This window comes from Neopelma chrysocephalum, unplaced genomic scaffold (genome assembly GCF_003984885.1).
Source record: "Neopelma chrysocephalum unplaced genomic scaffold, ASM398488v2 Primary Assembly neopelma1_45, whole genome shotgun sequence".
Lineage (NCBI taxonomy): Eukaryota > Metazoa > Chordata > Aves > Passeriformes > Pipridae > Neopelma > Neopelma chrysocephalum.
In genome coordinates this window covers 4,621,843-4,635,170 of record NW_020897704.1, presented here as the reverse complement: position 1 = coordinate 4,635,170, position 13,328 = coordinate 4,621,843, and positions in this window count along the sequence as shown.

Below are 13,328 nucleotides of genomic sequence, written 5' to 3'. Positions count from 1 at the left end.
TTATTGGTAATTATGGGGGAAAGCAATGCAGTACTTAGCATCAGCATGTCCTAAATCTCTTACCAGACTTCCTTGATTAGCTGTCCAAAGACTACAGTGAGAGCTCAGATATCCAGCCCATGCGTACATGCCATGTAGACTTCTGCTATTTCATGACTTCATCTGGAGAAGAATCCTACACTTTGCATCTGTTATACTGGCATTAACACAAACTGGGAAGTACTAAAGCTGCAAATACAGCCATCAGTGACTTTTCCTGTTGATCTCCAGAGGACATAGTGGACCTGAACTGTAATCTGTGGAGGTGAAAACCTCTTTGGTTCCATTTGTCTCTGCTCTCAGCCTCCAGAGATTCATTCAAGTGTGTCTACAAAACACGATTTTAATGAGTTTAAATCAGGCTGCAGACTTTTCTAGGGCTTGGTATACAGCAGTCTGTTTCATGGTAACTAAATAATTAATCAGTGCTGCTCTGCTATTAACCGATTAATATCAGATATTACAGTAAAATTAATAAGCTCATTTCAGATTGTATTCTTTTTTATGGCAAACCAGACAGTTATGTTTCTGTTTTTTTAAGTACTTATGTTTTGAAATCAAAATAAATCTTCTAAATTATCACTTGTCAAACTGAGTTATTCCAGAAAGCTGGTTAACTGACTTTTTTGATATTACTGTTTTGTTCATCACAGCTTTCTTTAATTTCTTTCTCACCAAATGAGTTTATTCACAGCATCCATTTTAGGCAGGTACAAGAACTCTGAAATTCTTTAATGGCAAATTTATTCTGTCATGTTCTTTAAATGTTCTAGATTTCACTTTGTCTTATTTGAATCTTCAATATTTTGGATAAGGTTTTTAAAAATAGGGAAAAAAATCTATTTTGCATAATTCTGAGACACCACTACAGTAGATTGTGGATTGCTTTGATCTCTCTTCTGGACCTTAAAATACAGAAATATTCTCCCTTCCAAATCCTACTGCATAATGAACCAATTACAGAATTAGATGGAGTTATTTAGATCATAATCTAAATTTTAGAGCTGAAAAGCAGATTCTGAGGTTCCATAAAAATTTAAATTTTAAATCTGAGAAAAAAGGGTGGTTTCAAGTCATCACTCAGTTTTCAGCTCCCTTCTCTGCAAGCTTCACAATTCGGTTACAGATAATTTTTAGTGGAGCAGTTGCTAAAAGCCTTTTCATTTTTTAGTTAAATCATAGGTATCCAAAACAAATTAGATGTCTTAAGTCAAATGAAAACGTAACAACATAAGCTTAACACAATCTGTGCAATCTTTCAAACAGAACATTGCTAGAAATGATCAGCTGCAAAAGATCCTTTCTTCCCTATGCATTCATGTTTCTACTAGAAATCACCTCTTGGGGAAGTTGCAGCACTTCTCACTTACATTTGATTGATACTTTTAGCTATTATCTGGTACCAAAAATGTCTGTACGTTTGAAGCTATTCTTAGTCCTTAATTCAGCTCCTGTCTTTATAAAGTACAGTGATTAAAACTTTTTTTTCTGAACTGGAGAATTTGAGACATTTAGTTACGATCTCCAGTCCTAGGTTTAAAATTGCAGCTGAAAACACAATATATATGTAATTTCATTTTTTTCTTAAAAAATAAAAATATAAATAATAGATATCTTTCTGTATTTTGAGTACATAGGTAGACATGGAATTTACAAGGTATGCATAAATATTTCTAGAAACAGGAATAGAAGTAACTGAATGTGGTTTCAAACAAGGTCATGGAATTCCAGATTGGGTAAGATTGGAAGGGACTACAGTGGGTCATCTGGTTCAAGTCCTAGTATTAATATAGAGATCTTTAAGCATCAAATATATATGGATGCAAAGTCGTTTTAAAAACTGAAGAACTCATTATACGGTCTTAGTAATGTACAAAACTTCTAATCAGTGATACCCAAGTGACTAGCATCTGAAAATAATTTTGTATCCTTGTCTTCTAGGAGCACATTATTATATTTGCATAGTTATGGAAATGGCAGTTGCAAATTGATTACTCATTTTAAGAAAATGAACAATATGATAGTACTAGGAATGTATAAATCAAGAATATCCATGAATTTTCAAGGATTTACATTAACTGCTCATCTTCCTACTTAGATTTCAGTCATAAAGGCATATGTTAGGCACACAAGTGATTCAAGTCAATAGATGGATACCTGTGGCCCTATAAATAATGTTGCTCAAACTCTAGAGATATTCCAATGGTAACTTGAAACAAGTTTTTAAGGTAAACTCTATTTAACTAAAATGGCTACCTTTACATAGCAAACATTACAGAGTTTGTATTTTCCTATGCGCTCTCCCTCAGTGCTGACTAATGCTGGTGGGAATTCCCACCCCCCGTGGGCTGATGGGTAGGTACAGCCTATTTCTCAGGCCGTGGTAGCTGACTGGGTGCTGCTATAGTGCAATCACACTGAACACAGCGGAGAACTAAGACAAGAGTCAGGATGTGTTAGAGTTTTAAAAGCTCTTGTAGAGATGGATCCTGCTCTCTCCAATGTCATAACTACCCCTGTTTACACCTTTCAAATCTTTAGATTCCTTGCTCTGAATTTCTCACTCTGAATTACTCTTAATAATAAGATTTCCTTCTGAAAGTATTACAACTTTCTTACAGTGTTTATACCCTAAAGTTTTCAATGTATAGTCTAATATTTAAGACCAGCTTTACAAGTTGCATGTGGAAATACAATACACAATGCATAAATGAAATATCTACACAGAGGTGAGCATAAGAATATATGCTTAATAATGTTAGATTATAGAAACTCCTTCAAATTAAAGTTTTATCTAACTGAACAGATTTAGGGATAATGACATTTCATTTTCTCGGCTTCACTTCAAGAGTATCAGGTGTATTACACCACACTCCTGATGGAGTATATTATCCATTCAACTTCTTGCAATTTGCACAGCACAGGGTAGCTTTTGATTGAAAACTGCGTGAAGGCATTCAAGAAAATAATTTGTCAAGTCAAATATCAAAAATAACATTTTGTGTCCCAAAAATGAAGAAAAGCATAGCACCAGCAATCTGCTGTAGCAGAACCTTGCTGAAGGTTAGCAATTCATACTACAATGAAATTAAGAATGTATTTCCAAATTGTGTTCATTCTAAATGTATGTATGTTTCTATGATAATCACCATAAAATTCACAGAAAAAAACAAAGAGTTTAGAATTTATATTTCTTAATTAAAAACCTTTTTGAGGAAAAAAATTTTTAATGAGCTAATAAGTATATGACAGTTATGTATATGACAGTTATAAATAAGATCAGTTCTTTCCCAAATAAAACTTCCATAATCTCTTTAGAAATAATTTAATGTTAAATAAGCTCACATTTCACATATGTCATATCAGCAAGTTAAGGTTGTAGTTTATAAGGAGACAACACATTTTCTCAGTATTATGAATTTTTATATTTATGTCTCTAATTTCTCTTTTATGCTTTGAAATATTTTTGTTACTTCACCACTGAAATTATTAGCCTTAAAAAAAAGAAAATTAAACATTCTAGGACCTTTTAACTGTTTTGCCATAAAAAGGGGGGATAAAGGCATGAAAACCCAAATAGGGTCTGTGGGGTTTGCATAATCAGGTAGGTACCTATAGGCAAAATATTGGAATATCCTGAGGCTGTGTAATTATATTGGTGTACTTGTGAAGAGATCACCTTACAAGACATCCATCCAACACAAGAGATATAAATACTAGTACAAAGAAACTGGTTCCATTCTTATTCAGCTCTGCCCTGGCAGAACTCAGTATTCAGAGAATAATATAAGATTTCTTCCTCAGTAACAAACTCTTAATTATGGAGGAACAAAGACTCATGGTGCATACCCAGAAGGGTCAGAAGCAAATAGCCTGGGCAGGTTCTCAAAATATTTATTTCATCTGCCTATGTCAAGTCAATGCCTCCCCTAAATGGAACTTCAAGTAAATCCCACTTTAGTTGTTAGAATGAAGTCAGACATTCTGTATGAAAAGTATTTAAGTTCTAAACATTATTGATGCTTTCCTGAGTAAGTGGCAGAACAGAACATCTTCCTACAATATGCTCTATTGTTTGTGTAAATCAATTTTGGTATAAGAGCCAAGGGAACTATTTTCAGTGACTTATTTATTCAGCTAATTCAGCTCCTTTTTGTTCATGAACAGGCTTATTTTTGTAAATCTACTTCACTTAGGCATTTATACAGCTTCATTACAATAGTATCAGAGCAACTCCCAGTCTTTTAATACACATTTAGTGTCATAACACACTAGTCTACTATGTTTGAAATACCTTAATACATTACCATTATTACTAGTATGTAGAATCTAGAGTGGTGGACAATGTCTGATTTTTTATCCAATTTAAGGTAATTAGCAAATAAGTAAAAAACAATAATTTTTGAACGCTTTGCCAAGTCTAAAGTTGGATTTCTTTCCAGATCTGTTTTTAGTCACCCAAGCCTGAGTGCCAGTATTCATAAAATATCATGGGTAAAATTACAGTAGTTGACAGACAGAGTGAAATAAACCCAGGGGTTTGGGCACATTACAAGACACAGAAAAGGATTTGAGAAAGTCTCTAAAATTTTAGGAGGGCAAATCCCATTAAAATCCTTGACAAATTTCTTTCTAAATTCTTCTGAGTTTTTCCTGATTTTCTACCCAATATTGCCATCAATAGACTCAAATTTCTATTCACAACGTGTGCAAGAGGGCAAAATAATCAAATCAAGAAATAAATTTGAAGACTGTGAATTCATGGTAGAAAATGCCATGCTAATGAAACATCATGAAGGAAAACAGAACCTGAAGGTTTAATAATGAATAACAGTCATAGACAAAATAAAATATTGTACCTGCAAGAATCCTGAACAAAGCATAAGCTCACTTACATTTTCTATGTGTTTCCATGGAGTTTATGCTTCACTCAATCTATAATTTTGTGCCATGCAATTAGGAATGATCTGTCCTTTATGACTTATTTTAGATGTGGTGTCCTTACCTTGGAGATAAATGAAATGCCCCACCATTTGCAGGACTTTAAGAAGATACAAGGAAGAAATAGTTTGGGAAAAAAGCTTTCAAGAAGAGCTGAGAAGAGTGTCCTGGTCTAAAATGGGCTCAGCTTAACTCCACTTCAAAATACATGTTCCTAAATTGTTCACAAAGAAACCAGTCCAGAAAAAGAGTCCACTGCTTTATTTGTAGTTGACTAGTGGATTCTGTTGTGAATAGCTGAGGGTTAATACTGTGCATCTTTTAAGATTGTTACCAGTGAAAAGAAAATAAGGACATTACTAGGAGATAAAATAGTAGGGAAATGTAATATCTTTTGTACAAAGATTCCACTGACAACCATTAGCATTATTATCCATGCCAACCAGGAAATGACTATCATTTTAGATACTATTTGACAGCTCTGATTTATTCCTGGAGAGCTCAACTTCATTCTCACCAATTAACATAGCAGATCCATAACCAGCCTTAGACATGCCACATCTATTCACAGGGAATTATCTATAAGCCATTTATTCCACGTCTGTCCATTCAAAGTAGCTGTATTTTCTGCAAAATTATAGCCTCTCAACATTATTCTAAAACCAGTTACCAAACACAAAAGCCATTCTCCCCTGCTGAAAAACTTGTAGAAAAAAGAAAGATATCATTTATTTAGCAAATGTACATTTCATGGGCTGCAAACATTTTCTGTACAGCAAATAGTCTCAGATCTCTTAAGGACAGCTATTTTCCTTCTCTCTTTCTCCTTCCCTCCCTGCTTCTCTCTTCTCCCTCCATCTCTCTCTGTCTCCTCCCTCTAGCCCCCAAAACACACACACACCCACACACACCCCAAGAGCAGCACCAAAGTAATTTATGGACATGAACAGAAAAATCTGAACTACTGCAATTACCAATACTGATTTGTATTTATAGCATCTGTCACCCAAAAAGGTCTACAATACTTTAAAAGCCCTTTTTCTATATTAATGAATTATCTCACCTAACAAGACCTGCTGCGAGATGGTTCTTGGCAGGCACATAACAGGACTCAGTGATATTATTCAACCCTTTTCAGACTGCAAGTGGAGAACGTGATAGTCCATCTGCTTGAAACCTTAGGTAGATAGATTTTGTAGACGTTCACTGTCATCTGGAAAAGTCATTTATAGGATTGTAAGATATTCAGTGCCCACGGTCTTTGGCTGTTGCATCATAACTCCAAAGCACCTTCAGCAATGGTCCTGTATATCCTTGCTCCTTAAAACGCCCTACAGAGCAAATGATGATACCCTACATTGTTCCCTGTGTAGCAAACTTTTCCTGAAAATTCATTTAGAACTGTTTAGCAAAGTTGGACAAAATTGTAGTTTCTCTGGGCTCCTTTGTGTTCATGGAGATGAGCCTTTCTTTTTTAATCACATAGCATAGCGTACAGGAATAGGATAATTCCTCTTGGCTGATACAAGGAGCTTTGTTAGAACAAAGGTTTTAGTTCATAGGTTTTTTTAGTTTTCAGGTTTTTTTAGTTTTCAGTTACTGTTATTTTTAAGTAAATCCAAATGTCATTTTGAAACACAGTCTGCACACAATGGTTCTTTGACACGGGAAACCTAAATGCGGTCCAGGCTAATTTGCATATATTAAACCCTGTGGACCCAAAACTAAGTAACAACTCTTTATAGAAAGAGAAAGGCAGGGCTAGCAATGCTCTTTCATAGGTACTTATAACGGCTCGTGAATTGTTTGGTTCTTCCTACATACCAGAGTATCACACTGTCCTTACAAGCACAATACAGCCCCATATCTGCCTCACACATTATTATCACATTATAATCACTATACATATGCCTATAGATGCTATATTTTGATGTTATATTTTGGTGCAAAGTAGCCATTTGACTCCCTTCATACTCAAACAACTAATATTGCTCTGATACGCTTGGAATTGTGTCCAATGTGTGTGCTGAAGTAGGACTTGTACTCACGTTATCAACAGGGAGTAAAAAGTTATTTACCTCTTTGCATTTAATGCTATTAGCATGCAAATTCCAAAGTGTGTAAAGGAAGGTGTGGAACAAAAACACAGCCCTGAGTCCTTTCATATCCACAGAGATGATGGGAGCATACCTGACTACAGCGGAAAAAAAGGACAGAAGTTTGTTGAATCCATATAGACCAATGATCTCAAAGAGCTGTTTACAAAAAAAGCAAACAAATTCTCTTTGCTCTTCAAGTGCTTACTTTTATGTTTTTTTTCTAGTTACTAAAAATGCACTTCTTAAAAGACTGCAGGCATGGGCTCACAGTCTAATTGGGAAAGGAATGCATTCATTCTAAATCAAGCATCCAAACAAGCTGTCCTAAAACCTTCTTCATATTTAATAAATGTCCCTATGAGACAGGTGTCTGTTGTTTGGGAGTTTTCTTAATCCTTTCTTTTAAAGGTAAATCAAAAGTGTCTCTGTTTTAACTTCCTTTCTATTTGAAAATGCTCATTTAGGAGCCTTTATACATCAGCTCGTTGTGGTCCCATGAGATGAGCAAGGTCTGGACAGGTATCTTTGTTTTGAACCTGATCTGTGTGCAACCACAACATCCCTTCCAAACTTATTTTAATTCACAAATGACAAAATGTGTAACCGTTCACCCTTTCATCACCATCATACCTGATCACAAATTACCAATTCACTTTAAAAATTACCTTAAAATATAATCATATCCTGACTTCATTTGCTAATAAAATCTGTATTAAAAGATTTAGAGCACTTACAAAATTTCAGCTTGCAGGGTAACACCAGCACTTCAGGTACTATAGGAAGTTACAGTATTTAAGATTGCATCAGAGCACATTAATTGAGCTCTACAGCACTTTTACCCAGTTATTAAAACACATAATAAATCCATTAGGAAAATACTGCATCTTCTTGACAAAATCATAAACATCAATTATACAACTCTATATTATAAAATGGCAAAAGATTATTAAACAAAATTGTTTAGTGAAAAGAAATTGAACCTCTCTGTTAAAGTTATTATTGCTTCAAGTCAAACTCTAGAGCAGACAAAATAATTGCAAGTTTGTTTTTAACAGTCTCAGCAAAGTGTCAAAGTGGAACAACCTTAGTGACCCTTTTAAAAGTAAAATCTTATATATAACAATAGTAAAAGCTAACATTCTCGAATTATCAAAGAAGATTGCTAGCATAACCCATAAAAAGGATCCTGACTAAGTACATACAAATGCCAATCTAAAGAGGAAGGCACTGCAGATTATCATGTGAGTAGCTCTGTTGTCTTAAATGGGACTATTACAGGGTTCAGAATTATTTAAGAAAATTCAAATATGTTGTATCTAAATTTTCGTGGGATTTTAAACAGAAATTAATAATAAATCACAAAGATTTTACCAGGATTGAAGTTTGTTTCTGATTCATTGATTCTCTTAAGAGTCTTAAAACTACCTTCTAGTGAATTCAGGTGATCTTAACAGATATTGCTGAGAGGTGAAAAACACTCACCTGTCTAAAATAGATTTTCCACTGCACTCCCACTCCACTCTTTATCAGGTCTTTTGGTGAATAGTAATGTATAGAGCAACTTTCTGTTTGCTTACTTACCTCTTCTGTTTTATGAGTTGGGATCAATGCAGGGAAGAGGACTGACACAACAACGGGCATGCTCCACCTATTCTCTAGTAATCCTGGATCACAATGGAAACTGCACATATTGATAAGCCTTGGAGCATCCCCGTGTGTAGTCCAGGGCAGCATTCCTCAAAACAGATGGTTTCCTCGTTTCTTGCAACCACTATCAGGATTTCAAAGGTGGTAGCAAAATGAGAAGTACATACAGCTATGTGGAGTGGCTTCCACAGAAACTCAGTGAGAACTGAAGAATTTAAAATCTGCATTCCCCTATTGTGTATCTGTACAAACCTCCACTCACAGTTACCCTTGGAGAAGTGATCCTATGAGGGAATATGGTGAGAGAGTCTGTGCAAAAAAAAAAAAAGAATTAAAAAAATTGTAAACCTTTTATTACCAGTCAGAGCATCCAAATCTGAGGCTAAATCAAAGACGTAATGGTCTGAAAAGCATGAATGGAACAGCAGTTGGTAGCTTTTCTGATTCCAACAAGTGGAGCATGTCTAAATCACATACGGAATGCTCCATGAAAGCCACCAAACCAAAAGGTATGAGGTTTCATACCTTCAGATGATATGTTAGAACCATCATACATAGTATATAACCCAATCCTCCTGGGTAAACTGTAAAAATACAAACTCTACTCTCCAGAAAAGCTATTAGAAAGGCTTGTTTAAACTTCTATCTAAATTCTGATCCAGAGCTCCCTTAGCATTGAATGTATGGATGTTAGATACACATGTGGTTTAGTGAAAAGCAAAACTGTTATTATTTCTTGCACCAAGAGACATACATTAAAGGATATATCTTTTTCCACATGGAACACAGTTACATTTTGGAACTCTTTGTCACAAGATGTCTGAAAACACAAGGGGACTCCTCATTATTGAAAAAATCTAGAGCAGACAGTGCTATCAGCTGTTTTTAAGTTCAGAGTTTCAGAGGAAGCCCTTGGTCCAAGAAGAACCTACACTGCCGCTGGAGTCAGAGTCCCTTGACTACTTCTTTTGTACTTGTACAAACATTACTGAGTATTAAACCCTGGGAAATATTTCTATAAAATTCAAGCAGATTTTTAAAACTACTCTGGTGTCATGTACATTTACCTATGAAAGTGCTTCCAGAACTGTAAGTAAGGAAAATGACCAAAAATACAAAAGAAAATATTGTAAAAAAACCCAAACAACACTTTGTAACAATCACAGGTGCATAAAAGAATATAGGAGGGTGGTGCGATGATGACTTTTCATTACTGTAATACCATAGTATCTCCAATGAAATTGTCTTGCAAAAATGGATTAAAGAGAGTTTTGTAAACCAATTCTGAAGCCAAATGTCATTACCTAGGGGGGGGCAAGGGGGGAAAGAAATTGATTGGTTGACTTAGCTATTTAAACTGTAAGTTTAAAGTAAACAACAATTATCATCCTTTTTGAGCATTGTGAAGTTTCTTCTGTAAAGTTCTTTTCCTTTACATTTCTCTAAGACTTCACATAAACCTAGAGAAAAGCAAAAGTTTCAATTTCAAAAGATTGGTGTGATAAAGATTTGGTGTTTGGACAGGGGACAAAATTTTACAGAAGAGGAAGAATTTCAGATCATTTAAATTATTTCAGTGGAAGAGTTCTTCCTTAAAACAATTGTCTTCATAAATGATAAAATTCTGTAATGTTTAACATAATCTTTGAATATACAACAAAACATTAAGAATACCTGAGCCAAGAAGTCTACAGCAAATGTATCATTGACTCACAGTTTTGTTAAAATTGGTTATAATATCAAGATAAATAGAAAATTAAAATTGAAAGAGAACTCCAGCAGTAGCCTAGTCTTTGACTTAGCAAGATTGCTTAAACACCCTGCCACATCCCAAATGCAGAAGTGTTCCAAGAACTGTGACAGTTCATCACTTTTCCACTTCAGTACTTCACAGGGCAGTCTGAAAGTGTGAGTGGTATTGAGCATTTTTGTAAGCCAAGAATGGCAGAACAATCTAGTTCCTCACAGCAGTCTGGAAACCGTTTTAGAAAAAAAAAATCCATGAAATGCTTATTTGATCAAATTCTCTATTTATTTTTGCAATATTCATTATCCATTGTGCCACAATTATACACACCCAGACTACTCTGTTATGACGCTATTGACCACTGTGCTTGTAAGATGTAGCAAACAATTTGTTTACTCTCCAACTCATTTTGAGCAAGCTACAGTAATTCCATGTTATAAATCATGCTGTAATGTTCTGAACGCATAAAGCCCATGTACTTCAGAAGACAGGTTATACTTTACCTAAGTTACAGTTGATTGATTCAGTAATTATAAAATGGAAATATCCATCACATCAGGATGTGTTGAACATCAGGTGCATTAGTGCATTTTTTTCTAAGGGAAAGATTCTAAAATATGATAGCGGAGATTTCCAGAACTTATATTGAAATACTCTTTTCAATAGGAAAAAAGTTAGTTAAATTCTGGGTGAAGAGTAAAGTATGCCTGGTTGTCTCCTTCCACAGATATACAGAGAGCTGCTCTCTGCAAACAATATTCATCTGACTGAACCAACAGTTTTGACTGGAACTCAGAAACAAAAAAGGAGAGTTTACGACCCTTGGAAGAAGGGGTAGGCAACCCAGGAGAACTACAAGAATGTTGTGAGGTTATGCAGGGAGAAAATCAAAAGTCCCAAAGCCCAGCTAGAACTTAATCTGGCCATGCCATAAAAGACAATAAGAACATTTCTGTACAGACATCAGCAACAAAAGGAGGGCTGATGAGAATCTCCATTCTTTATTGGATACAGGAAGAAACATAATGACAAAGGATGAAGAAAAGGCTGAGGTACTTAATGCTATCTTTGCCTCGGTCTTTACAACCACTTGTTCTGGGGGAACCCAGCCCCCTGAGCTGAAAGACAGCAGTGGAGAGCAGACTGAAGCACCCATATTACAAGGGAAAACAAGCAGTGATCTGCTACACCACTCAGACACAAGTCTCTGGGGCTGGAAGGAACCCACCCCAGCATACTGAGGGAGCTTACCTCAGAAGTGGTAAGTGACAGAAGTGCTTACCAAGCTACTTTCTATCATTTACCAGCAACCCTACCTAACTGGAGAGATCACAGTTGACTGGAGATTAGAAAATGTGATGCCCATCTAAAAGAGTGGTCTGAAGGAGGATCCAGAGAGCTACAGACCCGTCAGCCTGAACTCAGTGCAGGGGAAGGTCATGGAGCAGATCACCTTGAGTGTGATCAGACATCATATGCAGGCCCAGAGAGTGGTGGTGAATGCAGTTACATTCAGCTGGCAACCAGTCACTCGTGGTGTTCCCCAGGGCTCAGTATTGGGGTCAGTGCTATTTAATATCTTAATGGGTGATCTGGATGAAGGAATCAGGGGAAACTTCAGTCAGTTTGCAAACAACATCAAGCTGGGCAGGAGTGTTTATGCACTGGAGGGCAGGAAGATTTTAAAGAGGGATCTGGATAGGCTGGATCAATGGGCCAAGGCCAATTTTATGAGGTTTAACAAGGCCAAGTGCTGCATCCTGCATATTGTTCACAGAAACCCCATGCGGCGTTTCAGGCTGGAAGAAGAGTGACTGGAAAGTTTCCCAGTGGAAAAGTACCTGGGCATGCTGGTTGACAGCTGGCTGAACATGAGCCAGCAGTGTGCCCAGGTGGCCAAGGTGGCTAATGGAATCCTGGCTTGTATCAGAAATAGTGTGGCCAGCAGGACCAGGGCAATGATCATCCCCCTCTACTCAGCAATGTTGAGGCCACGCTTCAAATCCTGTTTTTAGTTTTGGGCCACCCACTACAATAAAGACACTGAGGTGCTGGAGTGGGTCCAAAGAAGAGCAAAGGAGATGGTGAAAGGTCTGGAGCACAAGACTGATGAGGAACAGCTGAGGAAGCTGGCGTTGTTTAGCCTGGAGAAAAGGAGGCTGAGGGGACACCTTATCACTCTCTACAACTGCCTGAAAGGAGGTCGTGGTGAGATGGAGATGGTCTTTTCTCCGAAGAAACAAGTGATAGGACAAGAGAAAATGGCCTCAAGTTGCACTAGGGGAGGTTTAGATTGGATACTCGGAAAAATTTCTTCACTGAAATGGAGTACAGGAACAGGCTGCCCAGAGAAGTAGTTGAGTCACCATCCCTGGAAGTATTTAAAAGACATGTGGATGTGTTGCTTAGGGTCATGGTTTAGTGGTGGACTTGGCAGTGCTGGGTTAATGGTTGGACTAGATGATCTTAAAGGTCTTCTGCAACCTAAACAATTCTATGATTCTAAAAGGTTGCACTCATCAAAATGCACTCATCAAAAAAGAAGATAGTCCATTAGAACTGTTGTTCTAAACTATTTAAATTAGCCTAGCCCTTTTTTTTTTCTGGGAAAAAATGGAAGTGCCCACATAAGCAGTGTGCAGGCAGATTTAAAAAGGCAATCATCTTTGACAGCAAAACAAGGAGCTGAGGGCAGTAACCTTTACCACCAGCAAAGCCAGGTGGTTTGTCCATGCCACAAGCCTACAGAAACCTCTAGTGCTCCAGGAATGCCGACCTTCAATGAGGACAAATTTTGAGCAGTCAGGAGAAAAAAAAACAAATACCACCACTGCTGCTGACAAGAAGTAGACATA